The sequence below is a fragment of the Oxyura jamaicensis genome, chromosome 1 (genome assembly GCF_011077185.1).
Source record: "Oxyura jamaicensis isolate SHBP4307 breed ruddy duck chromosome 1, BPBGC_Ojam_1.0, whole genome shotgun sequence".
NCBI classification, from domain to species: Eukaryota; Metazoa; Chordata; class Aves; order Anseriformes; family Anatidae; genus Oxyura; species Oxyura jamaicensis.
This window is the reverse complement of record NC_048893.1, coordinates 99,132,307-99,154,594: the sequence shown is the minus strand read 5'-3', so window position 1 is coordinate 99,154,594 and position 22,288 is coordinate 99,132,307. Positions and strand designations below refer to the sequence as shown.

Sequence of the window (22,288 nt, the reverse complement as noted above, 5' to 3'; positions counted from 1 at the left end):
TTGAAAATACTTAAACATATCTCAGCCCACTCACATATGCATATAAATACAAATGTATTACTAACAAATAAAAAAAGTGGTTCTAGCACAAAATGCTGAATGTCATTTATCTGTTTTCTTTATGAGTTCATTTTCTTTGTTAACAAGCCAATATAGCTCTATTAGGATTAATTTGCCCACTATTTTTTAACTTCAGTCTAATTAATTTTTTAAATCTTTTAATGAGCTTTAGCATACTTTTTTTTCCTTCATTAAAATTTGATCTCAGAATACTAATCCAATAATTTGAAACTAGTTGAAATTGTCCATTAGCATGGAATTCTGAATCAGCTGTTGTTCATTCTAGTAACAAAAAAAAAAAAAAAAAGCTGCACATTAAGCAAGTTCATATTCTGTAATACCACCCCTAGCTTATCAGAGAAACTGTGTACATTTAGTTTATAAGCTTGCCAAATACACCAGCTGATTTGCCTTGGCAATACTCTTGCCGTGTAAATAACGCGTTCTATTTCTCATCAGCAACAGCAAAATTTGCTTTAAATCATGATTCTTTGATGACACAAAGACAATCTCAAAGATGAACATTTGAAAATACTGTTTTTAAAATAATCACCCACAAAACATTTTAATGTGACTGAAAAGACTGAGTAATATATATATATTCAGATATATATTATATATATATATAATCCTTATATATATTCAGATATAAGGATTAAAATAAAATAAAATCAGAGCTAGTCTATTTACCCATTCACACTTACTAGAGTGGAGCGTGGCAGGATGAAGGGAGATGAAATTCTCAGTATTCAAGTTTTCTTCATGAGTTTAGAAGATCCTCTGCTCCAATAGATATTTCAAATTTATTTTTTCTTTTTTGCATTTTTATTTTTATTTTTTTAAAACACAGGTTTACTGTTTATTCCCCAAAGTACAGATTCCTTTATGCATCTATAGCACTAACTAACAGGTATTATATTCATAAGCATGTATTGTTGCTCAGGGTTTTTACACAGTACAACCGATGAGCATATCCTTACATTTGGTCACCATCTTCTCTACTTTATATTGATGCATAGTGAATGGTGCACGTTCAGTACATATAGTACCATACATTGATGAATGATGTAGTTGCATAGTGCTGTCATACACACTCCATGAAATGCCTTACACCCTGTCTACAGTATGTAAACATTTTTTTTTTTAAAAAGGCAACATGTTTTATCCCTAAGGAGTTCAGTTGGCCAATGCAGAGTGAGACCATTTCTTGTTAAAATGTCTTCATTGTGTAAGTATCTCAGAAAAATAATGGCTTATAATTCTCTGCTACTCTGCTATGTTAATATAAAATAAAATAAATATAATAAAAATAAATGCATTTTTTTTGCCTGTTTTGCAGATTGTGTCCATCACAATAGTATTTATATACGCATCCCATTTAGACTGCAGTAGCTGAATATTTTAGATATTTGTGCTCAGAATCATCTGATACTGATAAGGTAATTACATGTGGGATATGGTGATAGGGTAAGCACCAACACTGAAGAAAACTCTTGTCCATAGTACAAGTCCACAAATCTTTTCAGCTGACAGCATTGTTGGAAATGAAGGCAGAAATTTAATGCAGAAAATGTTTTCCATGGAGTTTTGAATGAAGAATTGGAATGAAAATGTGTTTGTAATGTATACCAAAGAAGCATAGCAATGACAAAAGCTAACATTTAAAATGCAAATCAGAGAGTGTTGTGTGACACAGTGTGAGATATATCTGAAAGTCTTAAGGCTGACTAATTGAATTGCCATTGATAACATGTCACTTAAAGAGACATCTCTGCAGTGAAACATGGGTTTGCTGTAAATGACCTGTCATTAGAGCCATGGGTAATGTCCGTGTCCAGACTGAAAAATATTGTAGCTTCCAGCAATATGCTCAGTAGGAGTTAAAACAGCAAGAATAGTAAGAAGTCAGCGTACGCAAACCACCAGAGAATTCTGCCTCAGGTGCTACGTTAATTTACTTGTTGGCATACATTAATTGAAACCAATCAATAAAGCTGGTGGTACAACAGTGGGAATGCAAAAGTAGTAATCGACTGCCACATTTAGTCATTTTAAACTTGGAAAACAAGAATAATTTAGTCTAGGTTTTTTCATTTCTGTCAACACAGACAATAGAATTATTTCTGTTCTTTCAGAACTAATTTTAAATAACTATCATGTCTTTCAACACCTCCCATGTAAATCCCAGTATTCTGATTAACAGCTGTTAACTTGCATATAATGGAAGTGACTTCTTTCAAATGATAAATTATAAAATACTTTTTCTTTTCCTGCCACAATGTTAGTCATTTTGCCATACTGAAGTCAATGGTGTATTTTAATAATTAAAGATTTGCAGTCATTTTTTTTTTGATTTACAGTATGCTAGCATTAAAAATATTCCCAAAGGTAAAAAAATCAGTCACTAAGAAGCATATGAAGAGTTGATACTGTTCTTCTGGATTTTTAGCATTAAAATTATATTAAAATAGCATAAAAGATAATTAAAATTATTTTATTTTATTTTTACATCTACCAGAAAGCTTTTGCATCTTCATTACCTACTATCTTATTTACTATAATTATTTCTGTGAGTTCCACCAATCAGTTCTCAAGACTACAGTTCCTAAAAACAATAGAAACATTTCTTCAGACATGGAGAAATACAATTACAGTCATCACCTTCCTTTCATGAAAACTAGTAATCCTTCTGTTGCCAGGGATATCAATGAAAATCAGAGCACTTATTTATGATTTCTTTGTACAAGCAATGGTCATTTAAATGACAGTAAACATGATGCAATATACTATAATTGTTTTTAGTGACATTGAGTTTTCTCAAAATTCATCCCAAAATGAATGAAATCTTTATGTCAAACATGTTTACTTTCTTGTTACAAACATGTTTACTTATGTCAAGTATGTTTACTTTCTGTCAAACACTTCCTATTACCTTTGCAGAAGCATACTTTTCTTCTGATCATGCTCAATGGCATAATTGCTCTCACTGGTATGTTTTAATTTTCCTTCTCTGTTAAACTTCACATTGGAGTGCTAAAATCAAACTCTAGAAAAAGAGCTGGATCTGTAGATGCTGTCTTTTGGCATAGGTTCATTAAAAGCACCCAGTTGTATAGGTTTGTCAGGTGTGATTATAGCAAGCTGACTTTGTAACAGTGTTTTCCCCATTTTTTTGGCAGCATGGGTGTGACATGAAAGAAGCCATACAAAAAAAAAAAAAAAGACACTTGCTGATACTAATTACTGGATGGGATGCTTATTATGAGACTGCCCATACGTGGCACATTTTCCCACACTGATACATTCTGCTTGCAAGTGAACTGAACCATCCACTTATAATTTTTATGTACATGTATTTTTCTGCAGATGCTTGCTTTATTTTGTTCTAAAACATCAGTTAAACATGATAATTTTTTTTTTTAATGCAGTCTTAATTACTTTTTATTCTTAGAAAAAAAAAATCATCTACTATCTTTCAGTTAGTCTGAAGCATGCAGATGTTACTTTTACTAAAGCTTGATAGTACAGGTGACTACTAGAAGCACATATAGCAGGGATGTGTTAACGGTGGTGCTGTTGCTTGACAAGTCTGAAAACAAAATACCAATTTATATCTGACCAGAAAGCCAATTTTCTGTGTGATCTAGTAAATTTAATAGAGGCCTCTTTATTTCAAATGTGACGGAGAGGATTTGTGAAACACTGAGCAATGCTTTGAAACTGATAGGTCCATTCCCATGGCCAGTCTGTATAGCAGTATGGAACTATGGATTTTTTTATTATTATTTTTTCCCCTCAATAGAAGTTCTCCACCCAAAGGTTATTTCAATTCCCAGAAAGGAGAAAGTTGGAGGTGCCAAATATTATGTAATATAGGAGACTGGATAAAAGGACTAAATCCCAGATATCTGCAACAGTGATTAGGCCAAAGAAATAGGCTGAAGCTTGTTTTCTCTCTGTCATTGTTAGTTGTGAACAAGAGAATTTAATTACTTTGAAGTAGTTGGAGCATTTCAGTTTGAAGCCAGGAAGGAACAATATTGAAATTTTAAGTCACAAGATAGAATTGAAATGTATGGATCTTAATTTCAGAAGTGCAAGTCTATACTTCCAACCCAAATTTTAATTATCCATTATTATTTTTCTTAGAATACTGGTAAAAGAAAAGATTTGATGGCTGGCAAAAGAAATATGATATTCTGCATCAGACTGCTCAAAGTTTCCACCATTTATTTGCAGTTACATAGCAGGATTCATAGCCAGCTATTAAATATGTCTATTAAAATGAAAAATCACCTTTAAGCATTTTGCACTACTCGTTTAAGACATTAACAATGAATGATAACAGCTAAAGACATTCCAGTTCTCCTTCCTTGCAGTGACAAAGGCTAAATACTTCACAATTTATTCAGTCCCACATATTTGATCAACTTCTGAAGTAGAATTGTTTTGTATATCTTCGATTGGAATAGAGGGATTTAATAGCTGCATTTCCAAAATACAGAGCAAGGGCTGATTTATGGATTGGTTTCACAGTAAATCTAGGGAATGTTCTGGCATTTTCAGGAACTACTACTCACAGGCACTATGCTCCTTCTTTTTCTTCCTCCTCTGAAAACTTTGCAGTTAAGCTTCTTATGCAAAATGTAAGAGGGCAAACCTGGGGTGACTACAGTGAATCACTTGTTTTGCAAAGCCTCCCTTCCTACAGATTCAAAAGCTAAATTCCTTCTCCAGTTCTACCAGAATTAATTATGATTGGGATTATTTTCCTTCCTTCCAGTCACAGTGGAAAATTGTGAATATCATTTGGTGAACTCCACATCTCCAGATCTTCCACCAGCACATACCAAAGCCACTTAGAGGGACAAACTAGGCAAGAAGCTAGGACTCATCTGGAGCAGCTCGCTACTCATCAGCCAACCAAGAAATGCATCCTGATCAGTCATTCAGCAAACCAAAAAAAAAAAAAAAAAAAAAAAAGATAGCTATTTTATTTACATGCTCATTAATTTGAGTCTCTCTTCTCATCCACTACTCGTAGGAATTTAAGATATCTTTGAGACCTCAAACTCTTAGCAAATTTAACTTTATAGTTGGACAGCAGATTCCAAGATCAGCTATAAACAGAGAAGGACTATCATTATAATCAGGCAGGCTTTTTTTTCCCCCACTCTCTGAAGCACAGGAGGAGAGGACAATGTCAAATTATTCCAATTAGAAGCTATTAGACCCTTTGTACATTGGACAACCCCACTGTGAAACCTAACAGGAATAATTGTGTGACTGACAGTCATAAGGATGCAATGATGTGACTGACAGTCACGGGGATTGTGTTACCCTTCTCTCAGACACATTTTTATCTTAACTACTATGGTTTTATTGAATTTGTTTTCATTAAGATAACTTTGCACAGAAGCAAGTAAACTGCATCCTACTCTGAGCAGTTAAGTGTCCTAAGAAACAACAATGAATGAACAGATTTCTTATCAAAAAGAGACAGAATGGACAGTCATAGGACTAAGAAATAATATTATTAAAGACTTACTGCAGCAGCACTTGTTCAAGCCACCCTTGCTAAAAAAATTCCACTAGCAATTCCATAAAGGTATGAAGAAAGGCAGAAGGAACCAGAGTACTTTTGATGGTATTTTTTGTTTGTTGTTTAATATACAGTAGTGTATTGCATTCTCACTTGGGAAAAAAAAAAGAAAACAAAGTATGCTTTTTCTGTAGGACATATAATATATGAATATCCTCAACCTAATATGTGAAATTAACATTCAAGGATTCACTTTTAAGCCCTTCTATATTGGGTTCACATTTTATTAAAGGTTGATAAGCTTTATTGAATAAATTTTTCAGAATGCTCTGCTGACCAGTTTATGACTACAAAGACATTATTTATGGAATATTAGCCTCAATCTTTCATTTGAATGAAAACATACAATTTTTAACTTTTAAAGTTATCTTCCACATAAAATTAAAAACAAAAAGCAGATTTCAAACACAATGTAAAATAACTGCCTATCAATCTTCTCTACCAGACCTTCCACATTCGTACTATCTTAGCCTGCATATCCAATTATCCTCCAACATTTGCTGCTCAACCATGCTGAGATTAGTCACCAGCCCTCCAGTTAGACTGTAATAAAAGGTCTGTAGGTGCATTTACACTCAGAGAAACCAGGTATAAATGCTAGCATTGCCGTCATCTCTTTACCTACACAGCCATTAATATTGCAGTGATAAATCAGACTATTTCCAGCTACTTTATCCATTCATTTGTATGATATTAGGATTTACTAATTTTCAAGAAACCTACATGCAGCATACATTCAAGATGTCATAATCCTTGACCCTCACAAATAAAAGTACCAATATGACATGGAAGATATTTCTTCCTATGTCCAGACAGCTGTAGGGTGGCTCCAACATGGATTTGTGATTACCCTCTGTAAATACAATCTCAGCTCTCAGGTTTTTTTAAGCCTGACATTTTAAGAAACTAATCATACATGCTGAAACTACATTGACCTCTAAGATCATGTGTTGCACAAAATTTGGCAGACTTTCTGCTTCTCAGCAAAAAAAAATAAAATAAAATAACAGCAGATTAAAGTATAAAATGATTTCTGATATTCAAGTCTTTGTGGTCCTTGTTTACTGCAGTAGTTGTATATCACGACAAAAAAGCCTACAAACCTCTGCCACAGGACACTGCTATATGCTGCCAAAAAACATCAGAACCACAGTTTTCAGCCCAAAGCTGCAACTACTTGAACTGCAGGAGTCATTTCATTAGCTGACAGCTGCAATAAGCTGTTCTTTCTCTATGTGGAGAAGCTACTGGTGGGAGGTATGGTTCACAGAGGCATACTCCATAAATCATATACCACTTAAAGAAAAACATACTTATGAATATATTCAAAGTACTGTACAGTATCTTTCTTATTTGTTATCCTTATTTTCTTACTGCATTAATTCCTTAGCATTTTGCAGTTCAAAAACTCACAATAGACTTTAAAGACAGGAGCAAAGTTCTGTAAAATTCCAAATTTTTGATCCTATTTGTATTATTTCTGTTGATCTAGATCCTTCATGTTCTGTGTGATATCTTTCTAGTGAATATATACCTATTTACCTACAATAAATAAATAAATAGGTTCTTTAGTTAGAGGTTTAAGTCATGATAATGGTGTTTACTTACCACGTTAGGTAAGGTAATGTAAGGTAATATAAAATTTTTTACCATGTAAGGTAATATAAAATTTTGGCTTGATACATAACTAGCTGGGGAAAAAAAAAAGATTTTAAAAGCATGAACTACTAGTAAAATACACTGTATCAATGATCTGTATTGGCATACATAGATGCTTTGAACTTTTTAATACTGTGATAACCTTCGGTATCTTAATTTTCTTAAGGAAGGCTGTTAAGAATGGACTGTTACTAGTAATGGAGGTGGAAGGAAAAGACTTCAGTGTCACAAATGAGTGTTTTCCAGCCATTACTGAACCAGGCAAATAATAGGCTTTCAGATTACCTTTCCAAATTGTTTATGTATTCTTCAAACAATTTTCATGGAAACCATTGAAAATTGCTGATAGATAATAATGTAAGTGTATACCTAGTTGTTTTTTTTTAAAAAAAAACATACATAACACATGTTATACATGAATCCATGACAGATGTGTAATCTAAATTCCCATAGTAAACCTCCTTTATTCTTCATCAGTGGCCTTCATAACAGAAATGCTACACTTTAATTACATGTAGAATTTTTCCATTTAATGTCATTTTTGATACTTCATATCCTGAGTTGTTTTTATATATTTTTGTATAATGCAGCATTTTCTCCATAAGAGTCATCACTAGCTCCATTTCAATAGTGTGAAGTTTTGTTTGGTTGGTTTTGTTTTATTATTACTACTACTAAAGACAAGCAAATACAATCTTCAACACAGCATACTGAATAGAATTTGTATGCTTTTTATGAATATGAATAGAATTTGTATGCTTTTTATGAATTTATGAATACCTTGTAAGTTACAAGGATATTAACATTTCTAATTCCAATATTTTTCCCAAAATATATTTGAGACAGAACAGACCTTGAGATTGCAGAGGTTCCATTTTTCCCATAAAAAAAAAAAAAAAAAAAAAAAAAACTCACTTCTGAACTACAATCATTTACCCTTGGTGATTAGTCCAAAACATATATTTTTTTTTTTTTTAAAAAAAAAAGCATTATTTGAAGCTGAGCTTGGATGCCACATCTCTGATACAGATATAAAATTTGCTGTCACACCCTCCAGAATATTCCTGGATCACTGAGGACTCTCAAAAGCAAGGCACAGCAAAACCTGAGTACTGCACTCCAACAACAGGCCTATCCAGTGGGTGATGAAGATGGAACGGCATTTGAATTTGTTTACCTGCCTATAGAGGTAGTCCTTATCTATTCCTTTTTCTGAGCCATTTTAAGAATTATGGAGATGAAGAAACATACATTTCCAAGTCTGTGTTTCCATTATTTTTCTCTAGAATTACTCACAAGAACAGTATCATTTCCACTAGACGGAGGAGCAGGCTCAATAACTGAATTTCCGGAAAATGTTCTAGTGCCACCTACAACAGCTTAATTCCTGGGTGAAGAATGGCCTTCTGACACAAACAGCAAAACTGGAGCATGGACTTCCATTTATGCAGAAGTGTTTTATAACGGCAACGACAAATTTCTGACATGTAACAGAGACAAAAAAAAAAAAGGAAAAAGAAAAAGAAAAATCTCACCCAAGGGCCATTTTATTTCTTCATACATTATTAGGAAAGAGAAATTTTATGATTTTTTTTTTTTTTAAATGGAACTGAGTTGTATTTTTAATTACAAATTGTGTCTTTTATGTGATATTTAGTTTTATCCCAATGTCAAAGGATAGCATGATTGAGAAATCTATCTGGAACAAAGCAGCCATTTGTAGTTTATTTCCTCTCTCATAAAGAGCTTCACACAGATCATTTTTCATTTGTTCTCTTATTGGTAAGGTTTGATGACAAGATACTATATTCTTTTGAAAATATATATATATATATTTAAGAACTTATAGATTATGAATACCTTGTAAGTTACAAGGATATTAACATTTCTAATTCCAATATTTTTCCCAAAATATATTTGAGACAGAACAGACCTTGAGATTGCAGAGGTTCCATTTTCCCATAAAAAAAAAACAACTCATGAGCTACAAAGCTCCTATGTCAGAGTCTCTATATATGCACCTATGTGTAACTGTATTGCAACTCAATTAATGATCTCTTCATTACAATAACAAAACTGTTTTTGTAACTTTGGTTGGGACAAGTCCCATGATTAGTTAGCGTAGAGGAAACAGACTCACTGTAACAGCTGTATCTCATGCAGACAAGCAAGGATGCAGGGAGCTTGGCTTCAGTCCAAGCTATCCATCTCACCTGCCAGAGAATAGCTGTACCAGAAAATGAGGATGTTTATGAAAGAGCAGGAACCACACATGCATTCCTCTCCTCTTCGCCTCTAAAACAGCAGACAGACTGATGTGGAGACCAATGTACAGTTCCCCCTTCAGGGGGCTCTGCCACCATTCACACAAGTGACTTTTATACTCTGCTAAGCACAGTAGCACATTGCTACCTTCTAGCTGGTTTGGACTAACAGCTATCATATGTGTGAATCTTCTCTGTGATGACTGAGACACGGTGTTTATTTTAAACACAAGTACTGTATTCTGTGCAATCAACCTACACAAGACCACAGAGACGTACCATGTTCAGAACGGAAGATGAGTTAAATGTTGGTTCCTAATTCTTTAGGCAATCAGTTTTGTAATGCTTTGGCATATACCCTTAGAAAGTTCTCTCTTACAGAGATTCTACTTTACTTTCATTCTAACATGCTCCATCAGGCAGAGATATTTTACACAGAGCTTGAAAAACTTCAGGTTACCTGGGTCAAAGGCAATTAAGCTCCTTGGATATTAAGGCACAAGTCTTGAACTCAATGGGATGCAAAGAGCAGAGTCAATATTCTTATGGTAGCCCTAGGAGGAAATGTATTGCATGATTTTTACACTGGCCAACATTTTCTGAACACTTAGACTTTCACACATCTCACTACTGTAGCTCTGCCAAGAATCAATGAAAATCCGTATACTGAAGTCAGCTGAAATCTTTCTGCCTTGCCAGAGATGTGTGAAGGTTTGAACCACTCTGTTACATTACACTATAGTCAGAATAAGACCAGAGGAGATTTTAGTCATCCACAGTCATCTTAGCATAACAGAGCAGTAATTTCTGTACCAAACTATAAAGCTGACCGCTAAATATTTCTTACTGTAGGTTAATCCTCACATCAGGATAAGAAGTCGCATGTAGCCTGTGATTAGAAATGTGCTGTACAGACACACAGAGGTCAGTGAAAAGAAATCTGGATTATTTCATTATTGTTACAGTACACCAGTTCCCCTTTTAAACTTTTGATCTATGATAAGCAAACAAGTACAAATGCTGTAAGATTCAAACTTGGTTCTTGTTGCTGGAGAAAATATTTTGAGTAATATCATCTCACCTGTGGCTAGGCTCCTTCTGGATCAATGAAAGGTTAAATCCACTGCCTCTTTTGATCTCTATTGATTAGCACAGAACTTGCGTTCTCATTAAGACAAAGCTGGGTGATGCAAGGCATGCAGGGTACTAGAGCAAGAGCAGATTACAAATTATCTAACCTTCTGAAAAGTAATACACTAAAATTGATGCATTTTGTTTTGCAACATTCAGCATACCTAGACATATAAAGATCAAAAACAGCTTGATATGGTTTCATCTTTTAAAGTGCTGCTTATTGCTACCAGATTCATAAAGTAAATTAATTTCACTGCTATGGCATCCATGGGACAATCATTGTCTTTGTGCTTAAGCTTATTTATTGAGTGAAACACATACCAAATAAATACCATTATGACCTGTCCTAAAGTAATGCTGGAAAGACTGCTAAAATATTTCACCAGGGAAAACATTAGGAGCTGCTTAGATTCTACAGTCAAACGAGACTGTAGGAGTCACTTTTTAAATGCAAATATATATATATAAATGTGATTTCAGGTAATAAATAAGAGATTTACTGTAATGGCAGTAGAAATCTACTCTAGCAGATTTAGGATAACCATTCCTGAAAATAAGGTTGCAGTAAATTACAAATGTTTAAATTAAAAGCTCTACAGAAATACCGAAATGAACTACACAGTCAACATGAATGGATTATTATGTAGCTCTACATTGGATCTCTCACACATGACATTAAGAAATAGTAGTAGATAGAAGAGTTGCAGGTCCCAGAGAAAATCATTCAGACCACCTGCTTCAACCTACTCCTACAGAAGATTTTGGGAGGATTTTTACTCATTGCAGAGAGTTCACAGTCCAGATAGATGCTCATATTATGAGCATAATGTGAGAAATTAAAATAAACATGAAATCACACATTGTCAATTTACATGCAAACACCATCAAAAATATTTTAATTATAAAAGATAGTGATTGAAAACTCTCCCTTTCCAATTCCCCCAACAAGTAAGAAGTAAGACTGAAAGTAAATGGTGGTTAAGTATGTCACACTATGAAGATGTCCATCCTTCTCTTAACTGTTTCACTTATTTAGTTTTGGTATTTATTACCAGAAATTGTAAGATTAAAAAAAACCACTATCTCAAAACTTGTCCCACAGCTATACTTTGTTCCCTATATCTTACATACACATTTCAAAATGAATATATATTTGTTTCTTTTATGTAAAGATGTTAAAGGCAGATTTTCTGTTAATTTGACTAAAGTGTTTTTTTTTAAAAAAAATTCAACAGAGATAAAACTTCAAGATACAGAAATACTACTTATTCCACATATTGCTCAGAAGAGAGGAAGTGAAAGTCCTGTTTTGGGCTATTTTGAGACAACTTCAGTGATTTAATTGTCTTCATTCCATCTTGACAGCCCATGACTGTTAAACTCGTGTTTTTCCCCCCCCCCCCCCTTAGTAGAGAACATCCCCAAGTAAAACTTCTTGTATTTTCTTGTCATCTAGTTATTTTTTATATATATACACACACACGTAGATTGTCCCCTTACCATGACCATTTTCTGTAATGACACTTACAGATGTACACAGCCAGTAAGCTGTAAGTTACTCCAAAACATTTTCAGCAAAGATAAAGTTATCTTGCAGTTTCAAGTCTCCATGTAAGATGAAACATATCTGGGCCCTGTGATTCCTTCTGCCATACTTTCCATTCTCTCATTTGTCTACTATTACACATAGAGGAAGTACTACTATCTCTTCACATCATAGTGTGGAAGTGTGCCTTGCTTTCTTCCCTATAAAGCACACACAATCTAAAAGAAATAATTGGAACCTTTTTTTTTTTTTTTTCTTCAGGGCTTCATTTCAATGCTGCAGGTGGTCAAGCTTGGTTTCAACACCATGATATAAGAAACAGTGACTCTGTTTTAGACTGTGTGTGTGCAATGTTTTCAATAGCAACTTTTTATTTATTTTTAAAACATTAAGTAGTACTATTATCCAGAAGTACTTTGCTACGTGAGAGGTTTATCTGGGGACTGAATTTTATTTTATTCAAATATTTCAGTTAGAAGTCTCTTCAGCTCTGTCTGCAGACAATCTGTTTAGTTTTCCTGTTACATTTTTAAAGCAGAAATTTTTTTCCAGTCATTGCTATCAAAACTCAATTGTGGGTTCAAAGAGTCAAGTCATATCCTTGAGTACATTTATCACTAATAAAATTATTGACAGAGTTGGGGTGGATCTGAGGCATAAACTTGCAGAATAATTTATCCAAGTCACAGCTACCACCGATTATAAATGAGTGAAATAAAAGCATTTGACTTTCAGATATTAAGTTGTACATGCAAGACTGGCATTTAAAAAGAAGTTTGTTTAGTAAATTTTGAGAGTTTTATAGGGAAATTAAAATGAATCTACAACTACCTTGTCCATCTGTTTATAGTGAAATCCTGCTTTAAATTCTTTGTGTTCTTGAAGTAATAGCAAGTTACAAACTGCCATTTGTTTACATTTCCATAGTTTTCATGGGCAGCAGTTAACATCACAAGCAGTGATGTTCTACAGTTGGATGATCTTTTCCAGGATGTAGGTTGTCTTGGAGGATCACTAAATTCCATATTCAGTTTCTCTGAAGCTTTCTAACACTAACTATCTTTCTAACTTTCTAACTTAAACTATCCTATGTAAAGGTTCAAGGAAGCTTCAAAGAAAATGGCCAAATGGTATCTTCTATCCCTGCTATGCCAGGCTGCAAGGAGAACGGGGAAACACTTGGAGACAAAAGAGCATCTAAGGAAAGCCTGTCACCCAGGAACTCAAGCACTCAGCTGAAGACCTTCTGGGCTCTGGATGCTATTCCTTAGCCTGATTTTGAACATTAGCATCACATAATATTAGTCTGAAGCCAGCTATAATACAGAGAATTTGGAATAGGATTAGCAACATCTCCTTGAGGTTGGAAGCAACCAGGAAGCTATCAAGTCCTATTTATGTTTCCTGACAACTCTGCCACACTTGGTGCAACGATCAGTTTACAGGGACCCTGGGGAGCAAGAGGTGAGTTGAATAGGGAAAGAAGCACAAATCAGCAGTGGGCTCACTGCTGACAGAGGAGAAAGCTAAAGGATACCCAGGGAAATAAAACATAGAAGTATGTAACGTTCACATGAATTGGCAGGCCTGGAGTACAGACCAACAAATTGTTAAGATAGGTGATACAGGACTGGAAACACACTCTTTCCTTATGGAAAGTTACACTGAGATAACCAGGATAGACAGGAAGAAAGCTCACATGTGGACCTTAAGATGGACAGGGACAGATTAATGATTGGAGAAGTCTGGAAAAGAGAATTAATTGAGGGAAAAGATTGATGCATTTGGCAGGCTATAAATTGATGATTCTGAGAGAGAACTGATGGGGCTCATGATTAGAAGATGGATAGGGAACAAAAGATTTATGGACTGAACAGCTTAGGTAGAATATTACAGGTGAAACACAAGATATCTATTAAATCTCTTGCAGATTAGAGAAAATATTATCCCTTATATTATTATTTCATTATGTCCTTCACTGTGCTAGATTAGAATTATATGAGTGTTCTGTATTGCTGTATGTTTAACTTATGTGCTCAAGGTATTTATGCTTGCTTTACAGTTCTTTAAAGTCCTATTCAGTTTCATTCATTTTATTTATTTATTTTAATTAATATTAGAATTGCAGGGGAGAACATATTGTTTATCTTCATATTCCTACTCTGTAATTGATCACCTTGATGACCCTTGAAACTGGCTAATTTTTTCTTGTGGAGGCTATTTTCCCTATGATGCAAGTAAATCTGTGCAAATCCACTCAAATTGGTTGAATTAGACATTACGGAAAACACAAAAATATGCGAAAAACACTAGACCACAAACTCCTTCCTGAACCTAGAACCAAGCACTAAACCTGTAATTTCACAGGTCTTGACTAATAGTTGTAAAAAATAATGTAAAAGGTTCACAAGTTTTGTTACAAAGAAACTTTAGTAGAATCACTGTGGATCGAGACTATTTTCCTCAAGAGATAAACATATATGAAATTCCTGATCTTGTACCTTAACAACCATGTAGGTAGGAAATTAACAAAGACATATGTTATGTTTTTTTTTTTAAAAAAAGTGGGCAACTTGTATCTCTTTCTACATTTGAAGACACAGAAGAGGCTATCTGGAATAGACACAGGTGGAGAAAATAAAATGCAAGTCCACATAATTTAACTCTTCATCTCCTGTCTTTGCAATAACAGGTTTGTAGGATTAATGCATTACATGGAACTTCAGTTACCTGCTACCTGAGAGTATAGATCTGGTTCTAAGCAACATGAGATTATGAGATGTCTCTCAGGACAGAGAGCACAATTATGAGAGCAAGTTTGTAATTTGGACAAAAAAAATCAATTACCCTGACATTTTCACTTTTGTCTTGACAGCTGATTCCACCCCAGAAGGATCACAGCCCCTGGAATTCTTCTCTCATATAAGGTCAAGAAAACATAAATCCCATACTTTTCCTACCCACTCCTCACCCTGACCCTTCTTTTTCAGACTTACCTGTTGAACAATGCAAATCTGCTAAATGTATACCTAGCCATACAGCATAACAATCAAGTCACAGAACTCAGACGTAAAATCAGACTTCTTAACTCTCAGTTCCATTTAATTCTTTACCAGATAATGAAAGTACACAGCATTTGTTCACCTGCACAAAATCCAAATTCTTAGCAAATTCAATATTTTTTTTCCCCATGGCAACACAAGAGAAGTCTGTGAAACCAAAATAAAGTACAGAAATAAAAGAAATACCAATAAAAAAAATCTACAGAACTCAAATAGCCTTTTCTTCTGTTAAGAATTTAGTTCCTTTTAAAAGGAGACTGTCTAATGAGCTGCTTGTTTATGCCATAGTGAAGACACCTGCAGGTACCTCATTACAGAGCTGGTTGATTCTTCCTCATTTGCCCAATATTCAGCTGGTAGGATTCAGTATTACTGATAGAAGCAAGAAGTAAGGATTGAGATTTCCTCTCACTGACTAAGAAGTCAATCAACGGCAGCCAAGCTGTTTCACACTGTCACAATAGCATCCTTTGTTTTGTTAAATGAGAATTCTTATGGAAATTAGCGCAGTTTCTTGTCAAGTATCAGTCATGGTACCAGAACCCATTCTAAGAGTCCACTATTAGGGCTTAGACACAACTGCCAAACAATTTGCAGAAATCCAGCAGCATTTGCTGGAGGGTTGTTTCTGAAGATGAATGAAGCAGTGAAAGTGAGTCTGAGAAGCACTACAATAGTTTTATTAGCTTTCTTCCTTCCTTCCTTGTCTCTAATCACCACATATGAGGTTCTCCAAGTTTTATAGACAGCTTAAACCAGTGTGATGTCACTGGAATTTACATAAGTTTAAAATGTAAGTAGAAAACATGAAGGTGGACAAATGTAAGTATAGGGAAAAAAAGAAAAAAGAAGTCAGACATGATGTTTTGAGATTACCCTTATTACTCCATAATATGACAGGACATTCCCATTTTGCCTACAGACTGCATCCAAAGGCTTTGCCTTATATTAGCGAAGTGTATGAACAGTTTAATAAGAAACCTTCTCAAATGCCTGCTCAGATGCCTGTCATTTGAGCCTCTACATGCATCTATGGGACAATGGTCAAAGATTAGAAAAGTATTCCTTCTGCTCACACGCCTGTGAAACAGGCATGCCATAAAACATCCCCCCAATGCCCAACACAAAGTTCTTCAGTGTACTCACAATAGCCAGCAGCTTTAGAGATTTCGTTTTTGTAACTGAGATGTCAAACACAAGCAAATGAAACTAAAATTAAGAACTTCACCTCATTTAAATTCATTTTCACGTCATCGCTCATTAATTAACCTTAACGCACCCCAGTGAACACAGAGAGAGAAAATAATAATAAAAAAGCCATCTACAAACACATAGAATAAGTCAGAGCGCTGATCACGTTGGAGATGAACCGTCTGGCACCCCAGTTCTCCCCTCTGGCACCCCAACTCCCCCCCTCCGGCTGCGCTCTGCGCGCGCCCCCCTCCCCCCCCCCGGCTTCCTCCCTCGTACCCGGGGCAGGGGCGGCACCTGCGACCCCCGAGCTCCCTGTCCGGGGGCGCTGCCCCGCGGGGCGGGGGGCTGCGGCACTGCAGCAGCAGCAGCTGCAGCGGAGACCTCCCTCCTCCTCCTCCTCCTTCTCGCCGCCGCCGCCCCCCCCCCCCCCCCCACCGGAGGCCCTCCATTGTGCGCGGAGACGACCGCACACCCGCGGGCTGCGCGCCCAGGGGAGCACCCCCCTCCCCCTACCGGGTGCGGTGTCGCAGCCCCCTCCCGCTTTCCGCGATGCACCTACACATAGGTAGGTAAATAAGAGCATCACGTATTACACTCACATGCACATCCCCACCCCCGTTCGACCCCCGGGAAGGGGAAAGACTCCCGGCGGCGCGGCGACAACAAAGCCGACGCTCCTCCTCGCCCCGCACAAGTTGGGAGCCCTCCCGGTCCCTTCCTCCCCGAGTTCTCCGCGGCCAAACTTCTTTGTCGTACCGGAGCTGAGGCAACTTTGCGGGCAAGCAGCCCGCCGCCGGTACCTGCGGGGAAACTTGTCGGAGCGCTGCCCCCGCTCTCTGGGGACTCCCGCATCGCCATCTCCCGCCCCGACCCCTCCCGCAGCCCTCAGGGAGAAGCCCCTATCCTATCCTATCCTATCCTATCCCGTCCCGTCCCCATCCCATCACCGCGGGACTCACCGCCGGGCTCCGCAGGCTCTCAGGGCAGCGGCAGCCCCATCACCCAGGCTGCCCTTTTCCAACTTTCCTTGCGCAGAGCGGGGCTGCGGGTAGGTGTATTTATACAGAGAGAGAGAAAGAGGGAGCGCTGAAGACGACAAGCTGTTCGGGAGAGTTTTAAGTCAAAAAAGAGGGATGGAACCGGATTTCTCCCCAGTATCAGGACACCGGAAAAATCAAATCCTCCTCCAGAAGAGCATTCTTTCAGAGCCGTTATCTGTATTACTATTTATGCGCGGAGCAGGAGGCATCGCATACAAATAGATCCCAGTAGCAGCCTCTATTGGTGGCTGCCGAGGGCCCCTGGGTCCTACTGCTCCGGCGCCGGGAAACTACAAAGCGCAGCGGCTGCGAGCGGCCACGGGTTGGGGGGGAGGAGAGGGAGGTCGAAGTCTGCTTCGTGGGTTTGTTTCCTCTGTTGTTTAACCGAGAGAGAGCCACCTCCTGAACGGCTGGCGTGAGATCTCCCCTTTCCTAGCTGCCCTTACGGTGCTATTGTGAGGGCTGCTGTGAGAGACTCTAAATAAATAAATAAATAAAGGTGGTGGTGGTGGTGTGTGTGGGGAGGGGGCGTGGGGGGAAGTGTTATTTGTCGACAGATTTATTTTTATTTTTTTTTCTCCTGCACTGTCAAAATGATCTGTCACGTTCCCTAATAATTATGTAGTTACTTCCATGGTCATTTATTCATTGAATTTCACTTACCTGTGCTTCTTTCTTTCTCAGGTTATGGCATGCCAAAGAATATCCATCTGCTTCTATGTGCAATATATATATATATTTAAAAAAAAAAAAAAAAAAAAAAAAAAAAACTTTAAAAATTAAGCCATTTATTCCCGATTAAAAGGGAAAAGGTGAAAAAAAATAATCATCATGGTAAACTTTCTCTATTAAAAATATAGAGACTGCTAATTTACAATAGTTAAGTTACATTGCTTTCTGGATATATATTTTAAAAAATTGCTGGACTAAATAAAAGATTTCCCATTTGAAAATTCAGGCAGTAAAAAGAACAGCAAACAGACACAACATTTACGTATGGACTGTTAAACAGAGTAAGCGTGAGACAATAATGGCAAAGGTCAGCAAAACTGAGAACTGAAAACAATGTAAGCACTTGCATATGCAGGATTGTCACATGAAGCTAAACTACTATGACTGTCTTGCAGATAATATCCATTATATAAATAGCATATATCAAAGTAATGCACATTTGTAGATTTTACATTACCAGTTTTAATTAGTTTTTAAAAATAATGTACAAAGATTATCTGGAAATAAATCCTGCAATGCATTGCAATGCATAAGACAGTTAAAAATCTAAACATTATCCTCTTGCCCTACGCAAAAGAATGGAAGTCAAGGAGACATTACCCAAAGGGTTCCATGTATAGGGTATTGTTAATATGGCAATGTCCTTACAGTCTAATTGGGAGCTACCAACATAAATACAGATGTCATTACAAATACATTTTTACTGAAAAGTCAAACATGCAGCATAAGGTTATTTGCCATGAGCCCATGATTTTGTCAGGCATGTAGGCAGAAAGACACAAATTTAAAACAAAACACGGAGGAAAAAACAGTGTTTAAACTATTGCACTCTGAGAATCAACAGTAGTTGTTGAAACATTCTTTGAATGGAGTACTCTGCATGTCTAGGGAGAGATCAGCAGAGATGGGAGAAGGCAATCAGCATTTATATGCATCAGAAACTTCTGATGAGAGAGACATAGCAGAATTAGCTCAAAGCCAGGCCTCTAGTGCTGCATTTCAGACCTACCTTATAGCTTGTATTGTTAAGATCTTGCATCTTGTTGGAAGAAGATTCTGACTCTTTGTTCTCCAAGTTCTGTTGCTACTTTGGTTTGGATGTTTTACGCCTTATGTGGCACACAGCAGTAGTATTTCTGTTTTCAGAGGAGATAGACCAATTAACAAGCTTCTAGCAATGCACCCTTCAGTTAACATTATAGATACGATACACATAGAATCATATTCTTCTTTTCAAAAAAAAAAAAAAAAAAGAAAAGAAAAGAAATTTTAAATGTCAGTTTTGTTACTTTGAAAACAGGTGATATCGTAGCTGTTTACCATTTTAGACCATTTTTTTTTTAGTTTCAATCTACTTATGGAAAATTCTGTTTCCCTGAGATCTCAGTATATGCTTCTTACCTCTTGTATCCTATTATACTTCCATGGATCTTATACCTTCTATGATAACCTTAAAGAGATGGCTGCTTAACATCAATTTTAAAAGGGACGCGGTCAGGCTTATTGTACTTAAATAATAATAATAATAATAAATTATTGGCAATTTCCATCACCTGTAAATTTAACAAAAATTTTAGATCAGTATAAATTCAAATTAAGGAGGCAATAACCAACAACATCACAATTAAAAAAATTACTGTGTGAATGAGAGAAATTGCCATAGCCATTGTAGTGCCTACAGAGATTAATGAAATATAGCTGTGAAACTGTTTTAATAGATAAATTGGGTGGGTGGTTAAACATCTGAGCTAGGATGATTACTTTGTAGTGAAACAAAACAAAGAGAAATAAATCACAAAGCTCCCCTATTACCACAATTAAAATGCAATTGCTTGATCAATTATCACTCTAGCTAATAGCTTGATGGAGGATGAGCAAATAAATAAAACATTACAGTAACCAAAGTTCTTTGAAGTATAACAATGATATCTTTATGCCTATGTGTTCCTTGTGTGTGTGCACCTAATATATGTATCCTGCATAATATAAGCAAGGCTATATATAGAGTGTTTAGTTATTTTTTTGTAGTATACAAGAAAACTATCAATGACACATGATCATGATGATGCATGTGGTGGTTAAATAGCTAACACAGGCTCAGATTACCAATATAATACATTCCTATGTTTTCTAGATGTCTATGAGTCTCATTGTTTTACATGTTTACCAGCCAAAGCTGTTTTGGAATAGTTTTTTCTTGGAATACTTTCCAAAGTCAATGAATGCTATGACATGTCTGCTACCAGCTTGTCCTTGGAAAACAATGGTCACTTACCATGGTACTTGTGAACATGGGGCATTCTGGGGAGGTAGTAAATTTGACAGTGACTGTCATGTATCAACATTACATTTTTCTATCTCCAGTACTCAGCAAAACATGCATTCCTATGTAGGAAGGTAAGTGATAGCATGTGTTTGTATGGAACAAAATATAGTGTGTAAAGGCAAATAACTTGCTTATCTATAGTACGAACACCCTGTGATAACCTGATCAGTGGGTCAGGTTATCCCATTGGTCAGTGGGAGTGAGCTGACTTGTCCCCTTGACCCAAAGTCAAATATAACACTTTTTTATCTACAGAAATATTCACTTAGTATAGTTTAAATATGGAGTGGACAACTACTTTTAATGACTATTCAGTGTGAAAAAAATACGTGTATTTATGTTACCTAACAGCAACACAGAGACTGTTAAAAAATTCAATAAGTTTTGAGAAAAAACATAAGCTCATGGTGAGCTTCAGTGAACTTCTCAAGTATAAATACATAAATAAATGACAAGTAACACCTACATACCATTGCACAGAGGGATGTTGAGGATTTCTTTTTAACATCATAATGTTTTGTTTTATGCAGAAAGATCACATTTGACAAACTTGTGTTGCCTTACCCAGGGCAAGAGTAATTAGAAAACATACAGGTTTTCACATATTTAAAATGAGCGATTTGTATGTTGTAAATCTGTAAGTGTTGATTCAGTGTACTAATGAAACACAGATTTCTCATTCTGTTGTGGAGGAAACAGAATTTGCAAAAGTAGTTTGAATCATAATCAAGTCTTTCATGTTCTGTTAATTCTCCAGATTCACTTTTCCACTTGGAGTTAATTTTTATCCTTTTATCCTACCAACCTTAGGTTGGTAGTCTATTTGAATAAAAGTCTGAGGGACTATTGCCGTTTTATTGCCCCTGGATCAAACTAGTTTTAAATAATGTGGATTCATCCATTTCTGTCTTTCCCATTTATAAAAGCAGAAGGTGTCTCCTGAATATCAGAAGAAAAAAGAAAAAAAAAAAAAAAGAAAAAAAAACCATACTGCTGAGGACAGAAGTTGAATGTCAGGCATCAGGCAGTTCTGCAAGGAAAACAGTAGAATGGTCTCTGAAGAACAACATCTGAGTGTGAAACTGGATTTTGAAGTTAGAATAATGTCTTGGGCTTTTCTCAAATATCCTGTATTACCCAAATGCCAGTACATCTAGTAATGAGTTGTCAGAAAATGTAGGAAGGAAATATTTGGAATGGAAAAAGGAAAAGTGAGAAAGATTAAAATGAGACTTCAAAAAGGATTGAATTGGAACAGTACAAAATAACATATATACAGAAATTACATTGATCAGAATGCTCCATAGGAGTAGACAATAGTTAAGAATAACAGCTTTTCTTACAATAGAAGTATAAGACAAAGGTACAATTAAATAATGATTTTGTACAACTCAAGCTGGCAGCGATCTTTGTTTCCAAGTGTGAAGGAATACAATTGAAGAGTAAAGCAATTCTGCATGCATTTCCTTGTGCTCTAGTGTGCCTAGCCCTCCGAACACTCATTTTATTCAAAGCCTAAGACACTTCCAGTCTGATTGACAGCTGTTGTAAGCAGATAGGAATGGCTGCACTTCACAATTCCACTGGCTCTCAGCTGTTACTTTTTTTTTTTTTTTTTTTTCCCTATAAATCTCTGGGGATGCTATTGGGATTGCAGTAAGTAAAGAGT

At 36.1% G+C, this 22,288-nt stretch overlaps 1 protein-coding gene across 1 annotated transcript in view; it reads right to left on the bottom strand.

Moving 5' to 3' along the window:
- Positions 1–17,877, bottom strand: part of ROBO1 (roundabout guidance receptor 1) — a 645,922-nt gene extending 628,045 nt beyond the window's left edge. Inside the window, exon 1 of the mRNA XM_035333114.1 lies at positions 17,481–17,877. The gene's annotated coding sequence lies outside the window, so the exon portion shown is untranslated. The remainder of the gene's footprint in view (positions 1–17,480) is intronic.
- Between the last annotated feature and the right edge of the window lie 4,411 nt (positions 17,878–22,288).